Genomic DNA, 9068 nt, shown 5'->3' with positions numbered 1-9068 from the left:
AGCCTAGTAATCACTTCTCTATTTTGCTGTGTACTCCTATCCACTGCCAATTCCTCTGGTGTGTCCCATTTTGCACTTAGTTCTGGTTTCTGTTTCTCATCTGTATCCTACTGCTTCTATTTTTTTCCTGGAATCCCATTTTASCTTCCTACCTCTTCATTTCTGTCCTAACTTAATTTGTTCTTCAATTCCTTCTGCCAATATTAAGCCTAGCTTCTCACCAGATGGTGAAATTTTCCTCTTCCTAATATTTTATGGTAAACCAAAGAAATAAGATTCTTTATTGCCCAATTTTATTTGCTYTTCACCCTTTCCAAACTGCCAAATGCCGTTTTGATGAACCGCCRTGCCCCTTCATCCCTTTCTGAAAAACTTGACCCAGTATAGTCTGGCTCTTCCCTGGCTTATGTCTCCTTTCCATTTGAACTCTACATCTTCCTGTCCATGCAGAACCAGATGAGATGGATGTCTTTCACTGAGGGAACAAAAGAGGTGAAAACTTTRGTTCTCAAAATAGATACCCAGACCAGTAGCTATAATTAAACACCCTATTGACACTGGTGCATGCTTTGTAAGAGTCGGATCTTAGCATGGTTGCTGTTAAAACTCACCAGTTCTTCATGTGTAGAGCTCGTATTTTTAAAAGATTTGAACATGACTGAATTTGAGTGGCTTTTTAATTTCTTGTCTAAAGCCTGCAGACCAAAGAAAGACTGTTATATTTCTTTTTATCCTAGCTGGAGTTACMCTGACTTTATTTTTGGAAAAGAGGKTTTTTTTTACTGAAGTTAGAGTGCAATTTGAAGTTGGCATCCAACACTGAAATTTGTAGGTCAAATGCTTAAAATCAGTAAAGTTAWAATCAAGAATAGACTACTCAACTTTTATACTAGGTAGGCTACTTGGCACTTCCCAGTATATACTTGTGTGCAGTTTCYACTGTTTCATTTTTAGCAAAGAGAGCAGGGAAGACAGCAGCAAAGACTATGAGAGCTGCCAAAACTGCCAAAATTGGTGCTTTTGCAGATGCAGAGAATTTAATCGTGGTGCCCTAGTGATCCTGTGAACTTTAGGTATAATTTATTGCCTAAAACAGTTAAACTTAGCCAACAAATAACTTGTCATTCTGATCAGAGGAAATATATCTTGCTATCTGCCTAGGATCRTGTCTGGCATGGCATGTAAACTGGGTGATATTTGAGTAATGTGCCAGCATCTTCAAAACTGTATTTAAAGCAATTTCAAAAACTGAAGAATATTTAAGGTTGGAAGGGACCTCTACAGATCATCTAGTCCAAGAATGCATGTTTTTGTTCTGCGTTTTAGCTTTATTTCCTTTTTCCCTTTCTGTATTTCTTKCTGTTCAGTCTTCTTGGGAGACAACTTTCAATTAAGAATTAAAGAAAAAAAGTCCAATCTTGGATGGTGGCTAATCTTAGTTTTCTGAATAGCAGAAGCCTGTGGGTTGCTAGTAGTTTTTTAATTGTTGGTGAGTAGGTGGTAGCYAAACTTACAGAGCTTTTCTGATTTTCAAGGCATTTGCCATGAATATCAGACATTTCTCAGACACTACTTTGGGTGCCATCTTTGGCCTGGGTACCTGCTCTTGTCTTTTTCTGTGAAGGTGTAATTCTTCTTGAGTTTAGTGTGGTTAGAACAGTACCAGACGGTCAGATTTTAATGTAGTTTACAGTCATCCTTGAAAGTATTTTTGCAGTAATTAAAATATTTTTCTGTTTCCCCATAAATCTTTCTCAAAATCAGTTTAGTGATTCTGTATCAATACTAATAAAACTTTTCCTCCAAAGTTTCATTAACTGTAATTGATCACTTTGTTTCCTTTTTTTTTAAGTTTCACTTTTCTGAGTGTTCACAGAAAATATCTGTTCCTTGTGTTTATCCACTAGCAAGCTTAATCCTGCTGCTGGAACTCAACTTTCAAGTCTGTCTTTTGTTGTTACTGTTGGTTTCTCTGAGTCCTTTTATATTCCTACAACAAACTGTGTCATTCAGAAGAAACACAATTAAAAAAAAAAATTTTGGAGATGACTCAACCATAGGTTAATTAGCTATTTGTTTTGCGGAATAGCGAGAAAAAGGAGTTATAGAACTTCTATGAAATCTTCCCTCAGACATTTTTTTCTGGTCAAAAATGTGAGGATTACCTGAAAAGAATTTGTAAGGCAATGTAGTTGYCATTTGAAATGAGCTCAAATGTTACTGGAATGCTAGCAGTAGACCRAACATTGATATTTTATGATAATAGGAATTCATTGTTCTTGTATAGAAATGGATGCTCAGCCAGATGAAAGTATATAAAAGAGTTTTCATTATCTACTGAGGCTATTATCTTCCAAAAGCAGTATCTAATTACAAGACAGTGGAGCAGCAGAGCGTGCTGTTTCTKAAGAGCCCGTGGAGCTCTTGGATACCCTTGGAGAGCATATGCTAAATATTTCAGGGCAGTACGAGATTAATTAAATGGATGGGTAATTGGAGAGCACAGACCTGAAACCAACCATTGGAAATCCAACTGTTTCTCAACTTGAGTTTTGCCAACTTTGAATTCTGGAGCTGGTTTCCAAAATTAGAAATTTATTCGCTTTGGTTTTATAATTACAGTTTTCACTGTCTTTTAAATAGAATGCAATCAGTAGGTGTAATCCAAATGATGGTATTTTTGAGACTGGTGTTTTAYTAGAAATAAATTTTGAATTACCAGAGCACAAGGGGGCTTTGATATTGGATTAGGACCTGATTAGGCTAGGCATGGTGCAAAACCACAAGACCAGATATTTCCCTGTGTGGTTCACATTCAAAAGATCAGACTCTGGGATGTAGAATACAGTTTAGGATTTCAATATTGGTCAGCCTGACAAGCAAAATCTATAATACAGGAGCAATTTAGGCACAGCATTTATTAAGACATCATAAGAAGAAGAACTGAATAGGGATGACAACAAAGTTATCACTGGAGGACTTGTAAAGATGGTTGTCTTAGGCCTGGGAGTTTTTTATGTGAAAACAGAGAGGTACAGGTACTGAAAATGTAACAAATGACCTGTGCGAGAGAGTAGATGTTATGGTATTGATTAAAAATAAGGCTTGATGAAGATGATTCTAAAAGTGGATGAAACAGGTTTATGTAAAGAAAGAAGTTACAGGAGTGCCCAGAAATGAGTAATGCAGTTAAACTATCAAGATGCAGAATTCATTGTTGTAAAAATACCCGGACTTTGCACAAGCAGAGTGTTTGCCAAAGGAAAAAAAAAGTCAGCATAACTGATAAACTGTTACTTCATTATTACTGTGACAGTAAGCACTGGCTTTCAATTAGCGTAAAAAGTAGTGATACAGGGGAAAAACAAAAATACTTTGGTGAATAGAGAGCTGTGAGATTTGGGCACTCATCCTGGGAGGAGGTGTGGAAAGTACTTTAGCCACTGCTGCATCCTTCTGCTTTTTGGGGAATTAAACTCCTTCCAAGAAACTCTTTCTAGAGTTAGAATGGGGTCCACTGAGTTTGGGTATTTACAGATTTAAATACTTATAATTGAAACCTGTGTTAGGAAACAGGTGGACTGAACCCTGGATAGAGGTAGACTGATCCAGGTATCTAGAAGAACTCTTTAAAAGAACTGTGACCACACAGACACGGCTATTAAAAAAAAAAAAAAAGAAAAAAAAAAGAAATCTAGAATGTATGCACTTGTATTAAAGAACATTTTGCAGTGATTAAGAAACCATTTCCTTGTTCTCATGCAACATGTCTAAGCAGAATTAACTCAAAGCATCAATTAGGCATCTGTGGAGAACTAAGGCTTTAAAACTCTTCATCTTTCATGCTTCTGTCTGAATTACACTTAGGTCCTGGCCAGACTAACTTTTCAAAGCCAGTTTACCTTCTCCGGCTGTTCTGAGAATTCCTTGTTTATATAAATTAGGCACTGGGAATGTTCCGAATCAGCCTTCCATGAGAACAGAGATGCTTTTCTTTTCCSTAAGACCTTTCAGTCTAGAGTTTGTGTGTCTGCTTGCTGAGTGGAAAGGGAATCATATAGCCTGGAGAACAGCTCACTGAGGCTGACAGCCCTGGYGTCATTAAAGAGTGTGTCATGGTACACAGCAGCCATACAAAGTGATTAGTGTATTGATAGTGATATCTGTAATCTCATATATGATATAGTCTGGATCATCAATGCAGAGAAGAAAGGGAGAAGGGATTTTTCATTTCTGCTTATTTTACAGATGGAGGACTGGAGCACATGGAAAGCAATTAACTAAAGTCACACAAGTAATCTATGACAAAGCTGGAAATCGAACTGAGATTTTTGAGTGCCTTAGCCACTCTATTTTCCATTAGATGTGCAGAGCTTTTGTTTGTTAGTTTTTGATTCTTCTGTTTCCCCCACTTTAATGCTTATCAGACTTACATTTCTCTTTACCGTGCTATTTGTGTTGCTGTTTAAATTTCAGTTTTTCAACAGCTGCTATTTTTGCCTCAATGAAAGACAATATTGTGGAGTTTATCTTCGTTTACAGATGGAGAGAAGTTATCAAAAAATTGTTGAATGCTTGTGTCTTATGACATGTAAAGCTGTTCACATAGCAATCTGATCTCGAGTGATAGCTTTGGGAGGTAATTTTTAAACAATCTAACTTCAACTTTCCTAACAAAATTCAAAAAAGAAGTGAATTATAAATCATTATCTTTTACTAAAAACCTATAATATTGTGGCTTCTGTAATCCTTTTCAAACAACACGTCAGATTTTGCTACTGGTGAGATGACATCTATATCCAACCTCCTATCCTGTAAGAGATACTTATTAAGTAGCAAAATAGATTTATATCAACTTTAAGAAAAATGTAAACAAACCTGAAAATATGGTATGTTCTTTCAGTTTAATTACCTTATGTCACTCCATTATGTATGAAAAATTTTGATTTTAATTGTTAAATCTTAAGAATTATTTGGACTTCTGAAAATGCATGTGATTCTTCTATCTGAAAGCAGAAGGAAGGTCCTTATATCACCCCTCCAGATGACTTTTTTTCTATTCATGTTCATTCCTGAGAATAATTCAAAGATTATATACAGTAAACACATCACTTTATTACTAATATACAAGTTGAGAAATATACTCTATCAAAAGGCAGAGACAAACCTAGGTCAGTCTTTATTTTTGTGAGAGATAGCAGCCATTCAGATTGTTTCTGTATTTGTAATAAGAGTTCAAACACTGAAAGTTTGGTATCTGCTGGGAATCTTTGCTTCAGTCTGCCAGGTACGATGGATATCAATTTAAAGCTTTTGCAAATTTTTTTTTTCAAAAGTTCACCAAAACCAAGATCATGACGGGGCAAAAAATCATCCATGACTTCCTGTCCCATCAAGCTTCTATTGACTCTTTTTTATTCCAATTCTAAACTGAATACAGCCTCAGGGAAGGAAACAGTTACGTAAGAGGGTTATGGTGGATAGATCTATTGATTCTGCATGTGAAATAGAGACCAGGATGCCTCAAACTAATTAAATATGGGTCATATTCCCCATGAAGGAAAGATATTTATCAAAAGGACAAACTTGCAAGTTAGTGGAGAGTTTTATGGTGTTCTCTTATTCTTTTGACAGAGAATATCTTGAAGGGAAAAAACTGAAACTGAGCAAGTAAAAAGTACTGTTGATATATTTCACATTAGGCAATATATTTGTGGGTATGTATTTGCGAATAATTGGTAGCCCTTACTTGTTTAGAAGTCATTCCCTTAACATGTTATTTCTTCAGAATAGCAAGGTTTGTCTCTTCTGTTTCTCTGTTTATTTACTGTTAAGAGAAAAAATGCTGAACAGGCCCTTAGAGCGTTTCCACCTAGCAGTATCAGAAAGTTTTTAGATGATGCCAGAAACAAGTAACTAAAAGACTCGGAACATTTTTTTCCCCTCTAGATTATTTTGCATTAATTTATGATGTGTCATGTCACATAAGCATAATTTTGATGACTTGTGATGTCTCACATGATGCTGATGCGAAGCAGTATGATATTAAAAACCACCCACTTGTTCTATGATAGGTAGGTGCTGTGTGCTGGCATTAAAATCTGCATTATGTGAAAGAAAATCACGGAAGAATATTTAATTGGAAAGGCAGGTGAAAACCATCTAGTTGACTGCTGGAATTTGGAAAAAAATCTCATGCATTTAATGACTAGAAGACTGTTTATCACTTAGTCAGCGTCCTTTGTCCCTAACAATGGCATGGAAAAACAATAGCATTCTGTTTTTTTTCCTCTTAAAATGAACTGGGCAGCCCTCTTTCTTTCCTTCCTTGTTTGATTTACAATATATGCATTGTATGAACGCTGTGCACGAATATTTCTACAGTACATGCTTTGTCTTTGTTTTGAACTCTGTGCATGTAGTGCCTTAAAATTCTCATGGTTTTACTTGCCCAGAATTTACATTTTATTGGGAACATACTTCATCAAAAGGAACAAAACATGTGTGATTTTTTTTTTTCTCTTTCAGTAACATGCATGATAAATTCTTCTCCTACTGAAAGATTTTTTCCTAGGAGGAAAAACTTCACTCTTTTCTAGTGAAGTAAGAAAAGCTGAATTAGGAGACTGTTCCAAAAAAATGTTCCAAAAAAAGGCAAACTGGAACAAGCAGTAGCAGGAAAAAATTTGGAGACATATCAGTGATATTTGAACTGCTTAGTTCCTCAAAAGAAAGTATATCTTGGTTATACCTGTTTCAACCTTTCCTGCTTAGCAAAGGTATGGTAGTATAGGTTCTTAGTAGATCCTACTGGACTTCCAAGAGAAAAACTATGTCCTGTATTTTAAAAGATGATTAATGATAAAAACATCATGTATTTCTTTGTTACCATCTTAGCTGAAACAACGGAAAGAAACCAGTGTTATTAACTGCTATGAAAACTGAAGCTTTTGTTTGTTACTGAAGGGTCTTGTAGCTGTGAGGATAGACATGAAGCAAGCCACCAGCCAGCCACCAGTGTCATGGGTCACTGCATTTTCATTCTTTCTCTTACTGATCACGGAAGAGTAAAGATGAAGATATTCATRCTCAGAACTGTGTATTGTAAAACTCAATATCATTCATTTCTCAGACCGTGAGTGAATCAGAACTGTCAGATTCCTTGGCTCCAAATAGCTGCCAGCAATGTGTGATACCTGAATGGGACTCAAGCCTTATGCAGCAGAACAGAAAAATTGATTTTGATATATTCTTGAAATATGATGAATTTAAAACAGGATGAGCTGTTGTTTTCTCATTAATGCCAACAGCAAAAAGCAGAAGAATCAGAAAATAAAYGTACCTCTGAGGAACCAGGATCCAAAGCACTCAGTACCCTGAAGAGCACTGAAAGCAATATACATAAAATTGAAACTTTTAAGTGAAAAAAAGGTGAAAAAAACAATATACMTAAAAGTGAAACTTTTTAACTTTTATAAGTCCATACAAAAGGAAGATAGAAAGAGGGTGTAGAAGTGTCCTGATGTTGCCTTAATGCTGGAAAATTAATAAAAGATCAGATTGTAAGTTGTCCCAGATCCCTGAAACAAAAGACTAATTTTTGTAGGAATAATTAAAATTTGCCAAGCACAGGAAATCTGACAACCCACATGAAAATTTACTGAGGAAAGTTAAGTTCTTGATGAGCATGAACATGGGAGAACATCAAAAATATCAGAAAAGATAGTCCAAACAAAAGAGGAGACAAAGCTCAAACCTTAAATATATGAGAGACTMGTACTTCATGACGAATCACATTGATCAGTATAGGAACAATGTTGATATCTGTAAAATGATAGCATARCTGCAAAGGATTCATCAGCTGCAAGAGCCAGCAGAATGTATACATCAGAAACGAGGATCTGCTAGGTCACAAGAGATTTTGGTAGCGATAGTACCAGAGGGCAGCAAAAGGATATTAGAAAAGTAGTCTAAAATCAAATCGTATTTAATTAATAGGCACAAGTCCAAATTGCTAGGAACAATCCATTTCTCTCAGGTAGATAAAATAGAAATTAGATACATTTTATAGCTTATTCGGGTGAGTTACGCCTATTATTGTGGGAAAATAATAGTCAGTTAGCCACCTATTAGCCAATGAGCAAGTAACAGAAATATATGCTCCATGTATCCCATAAATAATTATCTGAATCTCCAAATATCCTGAATACCAAAATATATGGGAAAAAACAGAGAATAAATCCTGTGGTGGGGAAGAATTAAAATATGAAAACTTATTTTTGGAAGAATATTAACAGAAGATATTGTTTATGCTTAAGCTATTCGTTGATAAGCATTTGTAAACTATACTCACAAGTTATATGATGTTTATTAATTCCTAGTCTACTGATTAGCTTTACAGGTATTTTTTTCTTTACTTATTTACATATATGATATAAATATTTTAGAAAACATAGGCAGGCTACATTAATAGAGATTCTTAATGCCAAGTATTCTGATTKTTTTGTTTATATACATGGTGCAATATTAATGCACCATAGTAATTAGTTATTCTTGTTATAAACTGGAATGAGCTATGAGTTTTACAGTAAAAAAATTGTTTTACACAAACCTTATCCTCATCCCTGTTATATATAATCTACTGAGCTAGTGGTACTAAGGAAGAAAAATATGTAAAATCAGAGATTGATCTATCTTTATTCTTGCTAAATTACAGAATAGCACTAATTGATTGTCATTGCCAGGTACTTGTTTCACAAAAGACTGAAAATCAGTATCTGCATTTAGAAATTTCTGTCAKAACTAATGGGAACTCAAGGAGATAGAAAAAAAATAACTAGAAGAAAAATTAAAGAATGCACTGTATTTAAGGAGACTTTCTAGAAAAAAACACCATAGCATATTAACTATTTTTCTCATGCTTATTTTCTTGCTGTCATATATAGAAGTCATCATGCCTCAAATTACTATTAAATTACTATTAAAATGTTTTTCATCTTTGATACATTTCAATACTTTAAAAATCAAATTATTTCTTTATGTAATTGAAATAAGTTTTAATCATTATG

The sequence above is a fragment of the Nothoprocta perdicaria genome, unplaced genomic scaffold (assembly GCF_003342845.1).
Source record: "Nothoprocta perdicaria isolate Ctin4 unplaced genomic scaffold, notPer1 scaffold_60, whole genome shotgun sequence".
Taxonomy (NCBI): domain Eukaryota; kingdom Metazoa; phylum Chordata; class Aves; order Tinamiformes; family Tinamidae; genus Nothoprocta; species Nothoprocta perdicaria.
Note: the sequence above shows the minus strand (reverse complement) of the source record.